Genomic DNA, 17,314 nt, shown 5'->3' on the forward strand with positions numbered 1-17,314 from the left:
ACCCCCAACTGAACTGCTGGAGTCTCTTGTGCCAGTGTTTCTCCTGCTTGGTCTGGCAGAAAAACCACGATGGGTTTTCAGTGCAGGCCTCTGGGCAAGCTATGCTCTTGCAACAGATTCAAGTAGCAGGCTAAGATCGGACTCTGCAGCATGAGTGTGGGACCTCGCCTTGGGTGTGATTTTTAAGTTCATTCTGGCTGAGTGACCATGAGTTCAAATTTAAAATGTCTCAATTGATGTCCCAGCTGGACAAGGAAAAGGAAGTTTACTAGTTTTTCTTCCATGGGATATTGGTGTTGTTGGCAAGGCCACCGCTGGTTGCTTGACCCTAATTGCCCTTGCCCATGAGTGACTTGCTTGGCCTTTGCAGAGGGAGGTTAAGAGTCAACTACATTGATGTGGGTCTGGACTCGCATGTAAGCCAGAGTAGGTAAGGATGACATCTATCCTTCCCCATAGGAGCATTAGTCAATCAGACAGTAATAAATGGTTGTTGTCATGGTCTTCTGTACTGTGACTAGTTTTATATTCCAGAACCCACATCCCCTGGATTATTGTCCAGGGACCTTACCACTATACCACTGTCTCTCCTCGGAGTTACATTGCTTCATGGTTTAACTCTGCTGGAACCATTACAAGTGTGGGATGTTCCCAAGATTGGCTCTTGACAGCAGGATCCTGCATGTTTGTGGAATATCTTTGCATTACAGAATTAGGCAAACTGAGCTTCTATCCGTATAGATTTTTTTGCATCTTGGTTTAGATATTATTTGTGGTGGGTTTTTGTGAGCACCACATCTTAACTGACAAAGTAACACTGACAACGTACCTCTTTGTTTAGGTGTGCTTCTGTTTTGGTCTGTGTACCATGCATCTTATGTGCACATAACAATATGAAGGATACAATAGTAATCATGTAATGACCTGACTGGGGATATTATTCAACTGGTAAACACATTACAGGGAGGGCTCCAGATTCTGGGAAGGTGCAGCAGTCATCACTATGGTTACTAGGAATTCATGCAAGGCAACATGGGAGAGGAGGAGCCTGATTGCTGAACTGTACTTCCTTACTGATGTAGTTTACACTACACTACACATGAATAATTCTGGTTTCACAACCTCACTTTGCTCTCTGACAGGGTAGATGTGAAACACTGGTTTAAACAGGCCAACTCTGAAGTCGCAGCAATTCCAGGTAAGACAATAGGGCTTTCTTCTAAAAATGCCCATTATCATACTGCAAGTAATTCTGCAAAGGACGTTTTTGAAAAGTAGTCACTTGATTTATTCCAGAAGGAGCTAATCTTGTCTAGTTGTGCTGAGGGGGAAGAAACTGAATCCAATATAGTTTGAGCTAGTTTGTTAGTTTAAGATCCTTGCCCTGGCTCACGGTGTCTATCACTTGCTCTTCTAGTGCGTCCTTGCCTGAGCGTTGCATGCTGCTGAATCAGCCCTCCTGTTTTTTATTTGTTTATTCTCTCTCTTTCTCCCACTCCCTCTTAATAATTGAGCTGTGGTGATTAAAGCTTGTTGCACTTCGACTCTGAATAATGCTGAGATTTGCAAACCAGTGTTATAATGGAAAGTTAAGAGTAGGAGGAGAATCACCATCCATCTTCCATACAGATTTATTTCCTGCTTCTCACATTTTCCCCTGTACATAATTCGGGCCACTCGATACATGGAGCTTTCCTCACAATCCATGGAAATAAGAGCGTGTGTTCAGCAATTATATTTGACCTTTTTTGTATGAAACATGCAAAGCTGCATTGTGGACATAATTCCGCGCTGCAGTGAGATGTTGGAATGCACCCAGCAGTAGCAACAGAACCTGGAACAAACTCAAGAAATGATAAAAATGCTCAGTGCACAGTTCTGTGCGCAGTGCTGGAATAAAGTATGCACCCATTATATTCGACTCCTGTAACATTAACCAGTTGAATCTGGCAGGAAAGTGTTTCTCTTGAATCAGGAACTACTCCTACCCCCTGTGACAGTCTGATTCCATGCAGATTCATGTTTCCAAACCATACATGGTGCTTTTTTTTTGTTCAAAAAAAGTGGAAACACTATTTGAGTGCAATCACACAGCACAGGCCACCATAATAGTCTAGGCTCAGTTCAACACTCTGAATGGGCTAACAATTTATGGGTTCAAGACTCCAGAGATTTGAGCACAACATTCGAATTGGCACCTCGGTGCAATTCTGAGGTGGTGCTGTGCTGCTGGAGGTGTCGTCTTTTTGATGAGACGTTAATCGGAGGGCACATTCTCCCTCCAGTTGACATTATAGATGATCTGGCACTATTTTTAAATCTCTCTCTTCTCCCCCCGCCCCCCCCCCCCCCCCCCCCCACCCAGGTGTCTTGGTTACTATTTATCCCTCTATCAATATCATTTAATATAATCTGGTCATTATTGCATTGCTACTGGGCCTTTGCTGTGTACAAATTGGCTTGTGTTTCCTACACTTTTTCAAAAGCTCTGACATTTTTTTCTGAAATTAACCGGAATTTCAGAATCGACCGCCAAGTGCTGTGAATAGACTTGTTTGGCAAAATGTGGTACACTTTTAAACAATATTGGATTTATTCAGGGAGATAGGAACTGGGGATTTCTTAACTATATTTGAAATTTATGTGACAATGCTTTACATTGTAAAAACGACAAAAGGGCTGCCGTTCTATCTAGTCCAAGCTGCCAGGTTACAATGACCCAGTGCAACCTTGTCTCCTTTTAGCTACACAAAACTCCATCCCCTTTTCTATAAATAGAACAGAAAAAAATGCCAGTGGGTTTGATAAATTGTGAGACTTGGTTTTGATATTTTGGATGTAGTGCCTTTAAGTGCTCCTGACTATCTTTGCTGTCCATATACTGGATGCTGATTGTTCATTTTAAATTGAGACCCCTTTCTCTTTCAGTTCCTTGTAACCTCCATCAGCCCTACTATCCCTCCCAGGACTCTGCTTTCCTCTAACTTTGTCTCTTTTGTGTTTCCCACTCCTTCACTACAACATGGGTGGCCATGTTTTTAGCTATCCAATCCTCGGCCTCTGGAATTCCCTCCCCTTTTATAATGCACCTTTAAAATCTATCTCTGAGCAAGTTATTTGTCATCTATCTAAAGCACCTTCTTTGACTCTGTCTCCATTTTCATTTAGTGCGCTCCTGAAAAGCACCAAGTTCATTGTGCTGTAAAGAGGCGAAGCATTTTCTTTGTGCAAGGCTCCCCACCCCCAGCTTCTTTTCTGTTTTCCAATCTTGTTTCATTGCATAAGCGAGATGATCTTTTACATAAATTACCAGTTTCCTCCTTTTTCTATTGAGCAGCCTGCAGGCATTAAACCATCTTCCTCTTTTAGTGTTGCACTATTTTCTGCTATTAACTTTCTGATTTCCAATGAATCATAGAGCATTGAAGGGGGCCATTAAGATCTCTGTTGTTTGTGTTAGTTCTTTGATAGAGATACCCAATTAGTCCCACTCCGCCACCTCTTTCTCGCTAATCCCTGCACATTTTTCCTTTTCAATTATCTATCCAATAGCCTTTTCGGAATTGTCATCTTCCACCACCATTCATCTGCATTTCAGATCCCAACTCTCTGCATCATTAAAAAAAATCTTCTGAACTTCCCCTTAGTTCTTTTGCAAATTACTATACATCTGAGTTCTCCGCTCACTGATCTTGCTGTCAGCAGAAACATTTTCTCTACATTTCCTATATTACAAGCCCTCCTAATTTTGAATGCCCATTAAGTCTCCCTTTGCTCTAAAGAGAACATAGAAAAGTAGATAATATAAGCAGGAGTAGGCCATTTGGCCCTTCAATCTGAGTTTACCAGTCTCTCCTCCCAGAATAGTCTATAAATACACTGTGTACGCTTTCTCTTTGCAATTTCAAGTGCATATTCTGTCTTTAGTTCTGATTTCCTACATTGAGGTTTTTTCCCCTTTTTTATTTGACTTGGTTACATTTATCTGGTTATTACAAAATATGCAGAATGCCTTTGACAAGTTGGTTTTGAAGAGCCACTGCCTGAACTTGACTCTATTAACTCACACCAGTCAGATTTGCCATTTGAACTGTGGGCAAAGGCACATTGCCTTAATGAACGGATGTTTGGCACACTTTTCCCAACAGTTTGACAGATGCCATGATGTAAATGGGATTAAACCACATCATTGTGTAACCAAAAAGATTGCATCGTGATGCACTCCTCTGCCCTGAACATGAACATTTTGTTATACACTTCCTTACAATGACGGTGTCCCATCATTACAGAAATTAAATGGAAAAATAATTGAGGAAATGTCAATTCTGCAATAAGATTGTCCACAATACTATCGTGACAGTGTTTCAAAAGTAATTTAATGGTTGTGAAGTAGTTTACCTGAGGATGTGAAGGATGCCGTATAAGGCAAATTCTTCTTTCTCTCAAAGATATAGCATCATAGAATCCCTACAGTGCAGAAGGAGCCCATTTGTCCTATCTAGTCTATACCGACTACCATCCCACCCAGGCCCTATCTCCATAACCCCGGATATTTACCCTGCGAATCCCTCTAACCTGTACATCCTGGGTCACTAAAGGGCAATTTAGCATGGCCAATCAACCTAACCCACGCAGCTTTAGTCTGTGTGAAGTTTGCACGTTCTCCCAGTATCTGCATGGGTTTCCTCCGAGTGTTCCGGTTTCCTCCCACTGATCCAAGCCGGGAATCGAACCTGGGTTCCTGGAGCTGAGACAGCAGTGTGCCACCGTGCTGCCCACAATATCAAAATAGAGTCATCAGCACCTTGAAGAGAAATGTTGAAATTTCTGAAGCTCATTCATGCTGATTGAAGTGGGTTATCTCGGCATGGCCCCTTGTAAATGCTTCTGATTTCAGCTCCTCTTGGAGGCAGTGATGTTCTGTAGCTAGATGCCCACAAAAGTGACATTAAAGCTACTTTTTCAAAGAAAACACAAATTATCAGTGGTGCTCTCCTACAGTTGCCTAAAAAAAAAAAGTAGTTAAACTATAAATGCGTGGGGTTATGGGGATAAGGCCAGGCTAGGATTGTGGTTGGTGCCGACCTGATGGGCAGAATGGCCTCCTGCACAATGATTCTATATTTGTTTAAAGAAAACACAATTTGCATTAAGAACAATGACGTTTGTGGCATTTCCTATTCTGAGTATTTGACGTTATTTTTATGGTTCTCCTGGGAGTTTAAGTTTCCCATTTGAGACACCTATTGTCAATATCAAATGTAAGCACATTGACAGAGAGGCAGAGTGAATCTCTCTACTCCCAGAATCATGCTTTACCCCCTAACTTCTGAAGACAGACATCTAATGTGACACTCCTATTTCTCTGACTGAGATTGCTAATTTAGGGGATGGTTTTATAGGGCTTATTGCAAATTAATTTCATATCAGACTTTTGCGGACATCAGATAAAGGGCCCTTAACTGGTTCCTCAAATTTATTTTAATTTGTAATCAGATTACCCTGGTTTAGCTTTGTTCGTTGAAGAGATTAAAAACCTTTGAGAGTGAAGGAATATCTTATCTCGAATAATACATAACTGAAACGGCTAATCAGCCAATTAATCATGCCGATCAAGGTCAGCCAACAAGGATGGATTTCTTTTTAAAAGAGCAATCAATGGGACAGTGAAGACAAATTTATTTGATGTAGGAACAAAACACAAGGCCTCGAATGGAAAATGCAGGAAATACTCAGCAGGTTTGTCTGGCAACAGCTCTGGAGAGGAAAACAGATTTAATGTTTCAGGTCTGTAACCTTCAAAACTGGAAAAAAAAATTAGAAATGTGAAAGATATTGAGCAAGTGCAGAGGTGGAAGGGTGGAAAAAGAACAAAAGGGAAGATCTGGGATGGGTGAAAGCAGGAGAGATTAATTAACATGTTCATCGCCAGTGATCTCTACCTCGACCAGGATATAAATTCGGCTGGAGACCTGGGCCAAAAGATGGCAGGTGGAATTGAAGCAAAACAAACGTGAGGTGATGCGATTTGGAAGGTCTACTGCAGAAGCCAAGAATTTGGTAGAGCCCTTAGAAATATTAGCATATGGAAGGATCTAGATGTGCAGATCCACAGTTGCCTGAAGGTGGCAGCTCAGGTGGACAAGTTGGCCAAGAGGGCGTATGGCATGCTGGCCTTCATCGGTCAGGGCATTGTGTATAGGAATTGGAAAATCATGTTGCCGCTGTATAAGACTTTGGTTAGGCTGCGTTTAGAGTATTGTGTACAATTCTGGTCACATCACTACGAGATGAATGTTGATGCATTGGAAAGAGTGCAGAAGAGATTTACCAGGATGTTGCCTGGTTTGGCGGATAGGGCCTATGAAGAAAGGTTGAACAAACTTGGATTGTTTTCATTGGAGCGTTGGAGGAGTGACCTGAAGGGTTTATAAGGTTATGACAGGCTTGGATAGAGTCTTTTTCTCAGGGTTGAAGGGTCAATTCTTCGGGGGCATAGATTGAAAGTGAGAGGGAGAAAGTTTGAAAGAGTTGTAAGGGCAGGTTTTTCACAGGGTGGTGAATGCCTGGAGCGCACTGCTGGAGGAGGTGGTGGAAGCAGATTCTATAACAATGTTTCAAGGCATCTAGACAGATACATAGGCAGGGAATAGAGGGATATGGATGATGTAGAAGCAAGAAAATATTCGAGAGGCATCTGTGTTGGCACAGACTTGGTGAACCAAAGGTCATGTTCCTGTGCTGTGCTTTGAACTCTTTGAACCTCCGAGAAGGACATGGAAAGGAGAAACGCAAAGGAACATCACCACCTTGTAATTTCCCCTCTAAAGTCACGCACCATACTATCCTTCAACGTCGCTAAATTTATATTAATGATTTGGATGAGAATATAGGAGGCATGGTTGGTAAGTTTGCCGATGACACCAAGATTGATGGCGTAGTGGATAGTGAAGCAAGTTATCTCTGATTGCAACGGGATCTTGATCATTTGGGCTGATGAATGGCAGATGGAGTTTAATTTAAATGCGAGGTGATGTATTTTGGTAGATTGAACCAGAGCAGGACTTACTGAGTTAATAGTAGGGCGTTGGGAAGAGTTACAAAACAAAGAGATCTGGGGCATACGTTCATAGCTCCTTGAAAGTGGAGCCACAGGTGGACAGAGTAGTGAAGAAGGCATTCCGCATTCTTGGTTTCATTGGTCAGAACATGGAATACAGGAGTTGGGATGTCTTGTTGAAGTTGTACAAGACATTGGTAAGGCCACACTTGGATTACTGTGTACAGTTCTGGTCACCCTATTATAGAAAGGATATTAAATTAGAAAGAGTGCAGAAAAGGTTTACTAGGATTCTGCCGGGACTTGATGGATTGAGTTATAGGGAGAGGCTGGATAGACTGGGACTTTTTTCTCGAGTGTAGTGGGCTGAGGGGTGATCTTATAAAGGTCTATAAAATAATGAGGGGCATAGATCAGCTAGATGGTCAATATCTTTTTCCAAAGGTAGGGGAGCCTGTTTAAGGTGAGAGGGGAGAGATACAAAAGGGTCCAGAGGGGCAATCAATTTTTTCATAGGATGGTGACTGTCTGGAATGAGCTGCCAGAGATAGTAGTAGAGGCGGGTACAATCTTGTCTTTTAAAAAGCATTTAGACAGTTACATGGGTAAGATGGGTATAGAGGAATATGGGCCAAATGCGGCAATTGAGATTAGCTTGAGGGTTTTAAAAACAAAAGGCAGCATCGACAAGTTGGATCCAAGGGCCTGTTTCCATGCTGTAAACCTCTGATTCTGACTCTAAATCAAAGTCTTGGAACTCCATCCCTAACAAAGCAGCAGTTGTAGTTGATGGACTGCAGTTGCTTGGGAAGAGAGATCACCGTCTCTTCTGAAGGGCAATTAGGCATGGGCAACAAATACTGGCCTTGGCACTGAATCCTAAGAATTTTTAAAGAAAATAATGTACTATAGATGTTGGTGCTGCACCCATTTCTTTTTTTCTCTGCGCATATCGACAATTGCGTTCAAATCTTGGAATGTGCTGACAGATCAAAAGTAGGTTTGGCAAACAGCCAGGGAGTTTGGAAATAATTCCAGATGGGGGATGGAAACTGATTCTACCTTGAGTGTAAAGATGAAGAAAGATATAGTTGACTAAAAGGCAGCCATCTATAGAGGACGTTGAATTTCATTCTATAGAGAGCAAATGGGATTGATTCACTGTAATGATGCAAGGGATGGACAACTTTAATCTGGCCTCTCAAATCTCTCCTCATAGTGAGAGATTTTGAAATTATTTCCAATGGACCAATTATTGAGGGTTGTAAGAGCATAAGAAAAGATTTGCTCCTAGATGGAGATTAAGGGTTGTTTTAAATTGCAGGAAGAAGTCTCACAACACCAGGTTGAAGTCCAACAGGTTTATTTGGCAGCACAAGCTTTCGGAGCCTCAAGCTCGCTCTTCGGGAGCTTGAGGCTCCGAAAGCTCATGCTACCAAATAAACCTGTTGGACTTTAACCTGGAGTTGTGAGACTTCTTACTGTGCTTACCCCAGTCCAACATCGGCATCTTCATGTTTTAAATTGCCACAGAGCGATTAGGAGAACCTTGTTTACATAGTAAGTTATTGGGAGTGTTTTGCCATAGGAAATGATTGTAGTGAAAGCAATTGTATTTGTGTTGGAAACATTCAATGCATATTCAAAGAAAAGATAACTACAAGGCAATGAAAGTGCAGGCAGTGAAATGAGTTTTGGATTGTCCATTTTCATTTGCCTAATGTTCTCTTACATTAAAAGATGGTTATATAAAGGCCAGTTGTTTTTATCCATTCATGAGATGTGGGTGTCACTGGCTAGGCTCGCATCTATTACCCATCCCTAACTGCCCTTCGGAAAGTGGGGGTGAGCTGTCGTTTGGAACTGCAGCAGTCCCTGGTGTCATAGAACATAGAACATTACAGCGCAGTACAGGCCCTTTGGCCCTCGATGTTGCGCCGACCTGTGAAACCAATCTAAAGCCCATCTAACCTACACTATTCCACTGTCATCCATATGTTTATCCAATGACCATTTAAATGCCCTTAATGTTGGCGAGTCCACTACTGTTGCATGCAGGGCATTCCACGCCCTTGCTATTGAGTAAAGAACCTACCTCTGACATGTGTCCTATATCTATCACCCCTCAATTTAAAGCCATGTCCCCTCATGCTAGCCATCACCATCTGAGGAAAAAGCCTCTCACTGTCCACCCTACCTAATCCTCTGATCATCTTGTATGCCTCTATTAAGTCACCTCTTAACTACCTTCTCTCTAACGAAAACAGCCTCAAGTCCCTCAGCCTTTCCTCATAAGACCTTCCCACCATACCAGGCAACATCCTGGTAAATCTCCTCTGCACCCTTTCCAATGCTTCCACATCTTTCCTATAATGCGGCGACCAGAACTGTATGCAATACTCCAACTGCGGCCGCATCAGAGTTTTGTACAGCTGCAACATGACCTCATGGCTCCGAAACTCAATCCCTCTACCAATAAAAGCTAACACACCGTACGCCTTCTTAACAACCCTATCAACCTGGGTGCTAACTTTCAAGGATCTATGCACATGGACACTGAGATATCTCTGCTCATCCACACTACCAAGTATCTTACCATTAACCCAGTACTTTGTAATCCTGTTACTCCGTCCAAAGTGAATCACCTCTCACTTTTCCGCATTAAACTCCATTTGCCACCTCTCAGCCCAGCTCTGCATCTTATCTATGTCCCTCTGTAACCTGCAACATCCGCACTGTCCACAACTCTACCGACTTTAGTGTCATCTGCAAATTTACTATCCCATCCTTCTACGCCCTCATCCAGGTCATTTTATAAAAATGACAAACAGCAGTGACCCCAAAACAGATCTTTGCGGTACACCACTAGTAACTGAACTCCAGGATAAACATTTCCCATCAACCACCACCCTCTGTTTTCTTACAGCTCGCCAGTTCCTGATCCAAACCACTAAATCACCCTCAATCCCATGCCTCCGTATCTTCTGCAGTAGCTTACCGTGGGGAACCTTATCAAATACCTGTGCTCAGTCAGGGTCACTCAGCTCCTGCCCTCATTACAGCCTTGATCCAAACATGGTAACCCACAGTGCTGTTAGGGAGAGTGTTCCAGGATTTTGACCCAGCGACAGTGAAGGAACGGCAATGCAGTTCAAAGCCAGGATGGTGAGTGGCTTGGAGGGGAACTTTCAGGTGGCGGTGTTCCTGTCCTTCAAGGTGGTGAAGATTTGCGGGTTTGGAAGATGCTGTCAAAGGAGTCTTGATGAGTTGTTATAGTGCATCTTATTGGTGGTACACACTGCTGCCACTGTTTATTGGTGGTGGAGGGAGTGGATGTTTATGGATGTGGTGCCAATCAAGCAGGCTGTTTTGTCCTGCATAGCGTTGAACTACTTGTTTTCTTGGGGCTGCACTCATCTCGGCAAGTGGAGAGTATTCCACTACACGCCTGACTTTTGCCTTGTAGATTGGGGAATCAGGAGATAAGTTACTTCCTGTAGGATTTCTAACCTCTGACCTGCTCTGGTAGCCACAATATTTATATGGTTGCTCCAGTTCAGTTTCTGTTCGATGGTAACCTCTAGGATGTTGATAGTGGGGGATTCAGTGATGGTAATGCATTGAATGTCAAGGAGTGATGGTTAGATCCTCTTTTGTTGGAGATGGTCATTGTTTGGCACTTATGTGGTGTGATTACTACTTATCAGCCCGAGACTGGATGTTGTCCAGGTCTTGGTGCATTTGGGCATGGACTGCTTCAGTAATTGAGGAGTTGCAAACGGTACTGAACATTATGTATTCATCAGCAAATGTTGCCATTTCTTACCTTTTGTAATGGAAGGAAGGTCATTGACGAAACAGCTGAAGACCTCGGACGCTACCCTGAGGAACTCCTTCAGTGCCCTGGAATGGAGAGGATTGATCTCTAGCCATCTCATTTGTGCTAGACTCCTCCGACCAGTGGAGGGTTCCCCCCACTGCCACCCCTCACCCCCACCCCCGATTTCCATTGACTTCAGTTTCAGTAGGGCTCTTTGATGTCATATACAGCCTCGAAGTCGAGGGCATTCCTTATCCCTCACCTGTGGAGTTCAGCTCTTTTGTCCATGTTTGGATCAAGGCTGTAATGAGGGCAGGAGCTGAGTGACCCTGACTGAGCACAGGTATTTGCTACCAAATAAACCTGTTGGACTTTAACCTGGTGTTGTGAGACTTCTTACTGTGTTCACCCCAGTCCAACGCCGGCATCTCCACATCATGAGCACAGGCGAGCAGCTTAAGCAAATTGCTAATAGTTGCCCCTTAAACAACATGCTGTTTTCTATGGGACCTTGCTGTATGTAAATTGGTTACTGCCTCTTACAGTGATAATGATTAAAATAATGAGGTATGAATCATAGAATCCTATAGTGCAGAAAGAGGCCATTTGGCCCATCGAATCTGCACCAGCCACAAGCCCACCCAGGCCCTATCCCCATGCATTTACCCGAGCTAGTCCTCCCTGACACCAAGGGGCAATTTAGCTTGGCCAATCCACCTAACCCGCACATCTTTGGACAATATCACCTTGAGCCATCTTCAGTTCAGCAATGCAGAAACAATAGGACGATACCCGTGGGGACTTTCAACTGCCTTCATCCTAACCAGGATAAAATCAGTGAAAAATAAATAGGGATGTAGAATTTCTCAATTGGCTGCACACACCTGCATAACACAGGGGGACAGATGCCCTATATATGGGGGCACCTACTTGCGTTGTTTCTTCGAAGGATGATGCAAATTAGATAGAAGAGGATATCGGCGTTGTCTCAATTTCCTCTGATGCAGGACCGGCAGATTTATCTATGTAGTCATTAAGACACTTGGAGGTGGCAAGGGCCTTTGCAAATAGGAAGGACTTTCACTCCAAACATTCAGCTTCTCTGTGACCACTGTAAATGCTGCTTGCAAATGTCAGCAAGGCTCCCAGGGAGCTGTCTTGACTAGTACACTACTTCCTTAGGAAGTTTTGGGTGCCTCAACTGTTCAGCCCACTACTTAGTCTCCGGGCTGCATCCTGAGTGACAAAGGATTGAAGGCATAGTTCATGATGCCTGTCTGGGACCAGAGGAATGATATAACTGATGCCATTGTAGCACTAGACCAACTATCGAACTGGCACTTGTCAAAATTATTTCAGGTACCTTGCTCTCTCTGTCGGCAGCTCCCCAGTGTGCACCTACAGTGAATGATCCTGTGCTTCACCTTGTACCACATGGCAATGCAATGAGGAGAGGAGCAGAAGAGAGATGAATGGCAGGAGTGCTGGGAATCCTCAGATGAGAAGCAATTCCTGGCACAAACTGTACATGCTCAAGTTCCTCTTAAACATCAACAGATGATACATGGCAGAAATGCAAGGAATATCCATATCTTTTTTATGGAAAGGGCTCAGTCTGCGGTCACTGGTTTTGGGCATATTCACCTTCGTATCAGCTGATGCCAAATCTATATACAATCCCTCCACCTGATGCTTCCTAATACATAGAAACATAGAAAATAGGGCCATAGGTAGGCCATTCGGCCCTTTGAGCCTGCCCTGGTCATGGCTGATCTTTCCAACTCAGTAACTTGTTCTTGCTTTCCCTTCATATTCTTTGATCCCTTTAGCCCCAAGAGCTATAACTCACTCCTATTTGAAAAAATACCATGTCTTGGCCTCAACTGTTTTCTGTGGTAGTAAATTCCACAGGCTGACTCTAGGCAAAGAAATTTTTCCTCTCAATCCTAAATGGTTTGCCTCATATCTTCAGACTGTGACCCCTGGTTCTGGACAGGAACATCCTTCCTGCATCTATCCTGTCTAGTCCTGTTAGAATTTTGTGTTCCTATGAGGTACTGCTCCTGAACCTACTCATCTGGCTGCCCCCTGCCCACCCAGCCGCCCCTAGCCGGGGCTGCCTTCTAACATTCTATGATTACAGAGCCCATGAAGGTTCAGTCACAGACTGTGTCCCATCTGTGTTTGTACAGGAGCATCCACAGCAATCGGGACAGGAGGCCATGCATGCGTCTCTGCTCGAGTGATCCTGGTAGGCCATTGTCCGTGGGAAGCTGTCAGGAAGACTCCCATTGCCAACTGTACCTGGGTGCTATGCAGGATTGGGAAACTGCCAGCTTCTTTGCGCATTTGCCCCATTTCACTTGAATGGGCCACATTGTGAAGGTCATTCCATTGATCCTGTGTCAAATTATTGGGCTGGTGAATGCATCTCCATGGCATGTTTTGCAATGGAGATACTCATTCTGTCATTCGACAGAGATGGCGAGACACATGGCATGCATGAATTCTTCCACCTTCTGCCTAAAGATGTGTGCAATCTCAGAGAACTTGGCCAGTAGTTCACACATCTTCCTTTGCTGTTGCACAAGCATCTACTTTGGTATCTCTGGCAAGCTGAACATAGCTGAACTCTGTCCTTTGATAGTAATTTCCTCCAGCTGTTGCTGCCTTCTAAAAGTTGTGCTCCTCTGATGAACATTTAAGTGTGGTGTCACCGTGATACCTGTATCCGCACCAGTGGACATTGAACTTGAGCCATGTTATGCTGCATCTTCTGAGCCTCAATCGCCCTGGATGGCTGCCTTCTCCCATTGTTCCTGTGGTGTAAAGAGAACAAGTGAGTTATGTTGAATTTTTGAGCCTTGTATTGCTCAAAATATTTGAAGATTGTACACGATTCCCCTGGGTGTTGTGCACATTTTTCTTGAGGTCAGCCAGAGGAGTTTCAGAAGATTAAGGACACTGTGTACACAAGGTTTCAATCTAATAATCCTTGTCTTCAATTCAGCAGGTGGTAGACAAATGATTTATACAGTGGTGTACAGAGGGACATCTTTTTACACTGGCCTTGATAATCTAATGATTGAACAAAAATACCAGTCCTCCCTTATCACATTCCAACTAGGGTGACTAATCTATCTTACTGTGGGAACGAAGCTGTCTTTCCTCCTCCTTTTACTTGTTCTATTTAATTTATAGCCATATTACCAACTAATACTTTGCATCTGTTTCTTCTACCTTGCTTTGCTCATGTTGTCCGCACCTGTAAAGGTTAACAATCTCCAGTTAATGATTATGCATACAAATATGTGCATTCTATATATAAATAAAATGTATATGTGCATAGATATTCTTGAGATTAGTATTCTAACATATTTTCTACTTAAGTATTGATCATAAGCTGCTAGTGAATACGGTGGAGGACACCAAATACCCTAAGAGTTAAAATCTCCTCGCGCTGCTTAGGTTCAAACTACATACCAACTTTACCATCCTCCCTAGCCCCGCATTGCATCTGTCCTGAGTTAAAATTAAGCTTCAGGACCATGAGCATCAGCAGCCCAGTCCTGTGTGCGTGACGAATCTGTTTAAGAAGTGAAATCCATCTCTTATTAGCCGAAGGGCTCTGGGGACAATTGGATAACCCTGTATTGCAGACTGCAGGATTATGTGCTGGATATTCTCATGTGCGCCATCAGTGGGCACTTTTGTAGGTGGGCCTCATGTCGCACTCTGGGTCGCAGGGACAAGTCCAAATCTGGTGAAATATGTCCTTTGCACCTTGTTTCATGGTAAATAATAAGTATGCAATTTTGTTCCTGGAAGTTCAGCCCACATGTTTGTACATTACTCGCCGAAGATCAGGCATCCAGCTACAAGATGAGACTCAGTCAGTGAAAATTCAAGGGCCACTCTAGAATTGCAAATCAGTTGGCTTTCAGTGACTTTAACTCATTGAGTTGCTGGTCGCACTGCTTAGATTCTTGGAGATCTTTCACACCACTTCATAACAGATGCCACGGTTAACAGATAAAGCCCTGATTATTGGTGCTGTTCCTTCATTGCCTCCTGTTCTTTAACAGCATGCGGGAAACATATGAGGAAAGCAGAGATGCTGAGCTCTGTGATGGAGGAGAATCCTGGACTCTAACTGGATGGAATACTCCATGATAGATTATAAGGCTCCACTTCAAACAACATTGCTGTCCCAAGTGAACCCATCAATCCACTATTGCCGCACCTATTCCACATTACAACATCCCCTTCCTCCCTCAGCCAGCACCACAAACTGATTGCAAACCGAACAGCAAGCTCCCACAAAGTGAGAAATGATGAGTGGCTCTACTTAAACATGGAAACCTAGAAATTAGAAGCAGGAGGAGGCCATTTGGCCCTTCGAGCCTGCTCTCCCATTCATTTTGATCATGGCTGATCATCGAATTCCATTCATATCCCTTGATCCCTTTAGCCCCAAGAGGTATTTCTAATTTCCTCTTGAAATCAGACACCGTTTTGGCTTCAACTACACTCTCTGGGTGAATTCCACACATTCACCACCCTCTGGGTGAAGAAATTTCTCCTCCTAAAAGGTTTACCCCTCATCCTCAAACTATGACCTAGTTCTGGACTCCCCCACCATTGGGAACATTTTTTCTGAATCTACGCTGTCTAACCCTGTTAGAATTTTAAGTTTCTCTGAGATCCTCTTTCACTCTTCTAAACTCCAATGAATATAATCCGAACCAACTTAGTCTCTCCTCATAAGACAGACCTACTTCTAGAGTAATTGGCCGTAAATACTGTGTGATGGCCTAGGGATGTGAAATAATGCTGTATTCAAAATCCCTATCAAAAGAACATAGAGAAAACACTTTCTCCCTTTTCAACTTCATTATTTTTTTTTCTCCTGACGCTGTGAATTTCCAAAAGGACAGTAAACTTGAATTAAATAATAGTCTCCCATCGTGGATAAGAGAAGGTGCAGTTTGAGCCATGGTACTTCTTAGAATGTGGTTTTCATGAGAATGACTGGAGTTCATGCGAACAGAAACTACCTCATATGTCTTGTGGAACTTGCTTTTTCTCGGTGCTAACCAAAATAATTGAGTCACCATATTATTAACACTGGTAGTAAGGCCACGGGTGTAGGGTGGGGGCCTCAATCAGTGCCTCAACTGCAAGCTTCTTGCTGTAAAACTAGTGCGTTATGAATGTAAATTTTAAAAAATGAAAACTTTAACTTTTATATAATGTGAAGGCCTTTGTATGTTTTGCTTTTGTGTGCATCTTCTGTTTTTGTTCTGTGCTCTTCACGTTGAGGCATGTCTCTGAACACGGCACTCCCTTACCACCTTTGGCATTAAATGTTAACATTAAACGCACACAGGCAATTTACGACATGATTTTGAGTGGAATGTGCTAATCCAGTTTTTCACCCTCCTCCTCTAACCAGAATACAAATTTTGATGAGAAATTTTAGATTCATGTTCTCAAAAGGGTTAACGTGCCTTATTTTTTTTTCTGTGGAGAGTGAGGGGAAAGGGAAGTCGGTTGTTGTAACAATTGTGTTGTGCTCTATATTGAGGAAGTAGGATATGAAGTCACGTCAGCTACAAAAATGTCTCGCAACAGATGCTCCACTTTGGGTGGTCACTGCTGCATCAGACGTTCTGTCACTGGCTTGAGTGATGAAAATGATCCCGAGACGATTACTAATGAATATGACTGTGGTTGGAAGGTGCTGTTTCTGCCTCTGTCGGCATTTATATCTCAATGATTTAATTTTTGGTTTCACACTGGAGGTGGTGCTTGCATCCCTTAAATGAGACGAAGAGCATCAGAACAGGAGTAGGCCATTCAGCCTATCGAGCCCACTCCATCATTCAATACGATTATGGATGATCATCCACTTTGCCGCTCACTACCCCCCCCCCTCCTCCCCCCACACTATCCCCTTTTATGTAATTGGTATTTAGAAATCTGTCAATCTCTATTTTGAACAGTCAATGACTGCACTTCCACAGCCCTCTAAAGTAGAAAATTCCAAAGATTCACAACACTCAGAAAAACAAAAATTCTCATCATCATGGTCCCTAGTGGTTTCCACCTTAGTTTGAAACTTGTGTCTGCTGTTTCTGGATTCCCCAACCAGAGGAAACATCACAACTGCATCTGCCCTGTCTATCCCTTAAGTACTTTGTGGGTGTCGATGGAATTCACCATGTCATTATTCAAAACTCATGAGAATACAGGCCCAGTTTCCTCAATCTCTCTTCGTAGGACAGTCCCGCCATCCTAGGAACAAGTCTGGTGAACCTTTGTTGGACTCCATTTATGGCAATAATATCCTTCCTCAGGTAAGGGAAGCAAAACTGCACGCATTGCGGCATGTGTAATCTAACTAAAGTTCGATGCAGATGAAGCAGAACTTC

At 43.2% G+C, this 17,314-nt stretch overlaps 1 protein-coding gene across 2 annotated transcripts in view; it reads left to right on the forward strand.

Annotated features, from left to right (window-relative positions):
* The first annotated feature begins 1,061 nt into the window (after positions 1-1,061).
* LOC144495630 (ALS2 C-terminal-like protein) overlaps positions 1,062-17,314 on the forward strand; it is a 104,780-nt gene continuing 88,527 nt past the window's right edge. For both annotated transcript variants that reach the window (XM_078215864.1, XM_078215865.1), the window contains exon 1: positions 1,062-1,198. The gene's annotated coding sequence lies outside the window, so the exon portion shown is untranslated. The remainder of the gene's footprint in view (positions 1,199-17,314) is intronic.

Source organism: Mustelus asterias, chromosome 7 (genome assembly GCF_964213995.1).
Source record: "Mustelus asterias chromosome 7, sMusAst1.hap1.1, whole genome shotgun sequence".
In the NCBI taxonomy this organism is placed as follows: domain Eukaryota; kingdom Metazoa; phylum Chordata; class Chondrichthyes; order Carcharhiniformes; family Triakidae; genus Mustelus; species Mustelus asterias.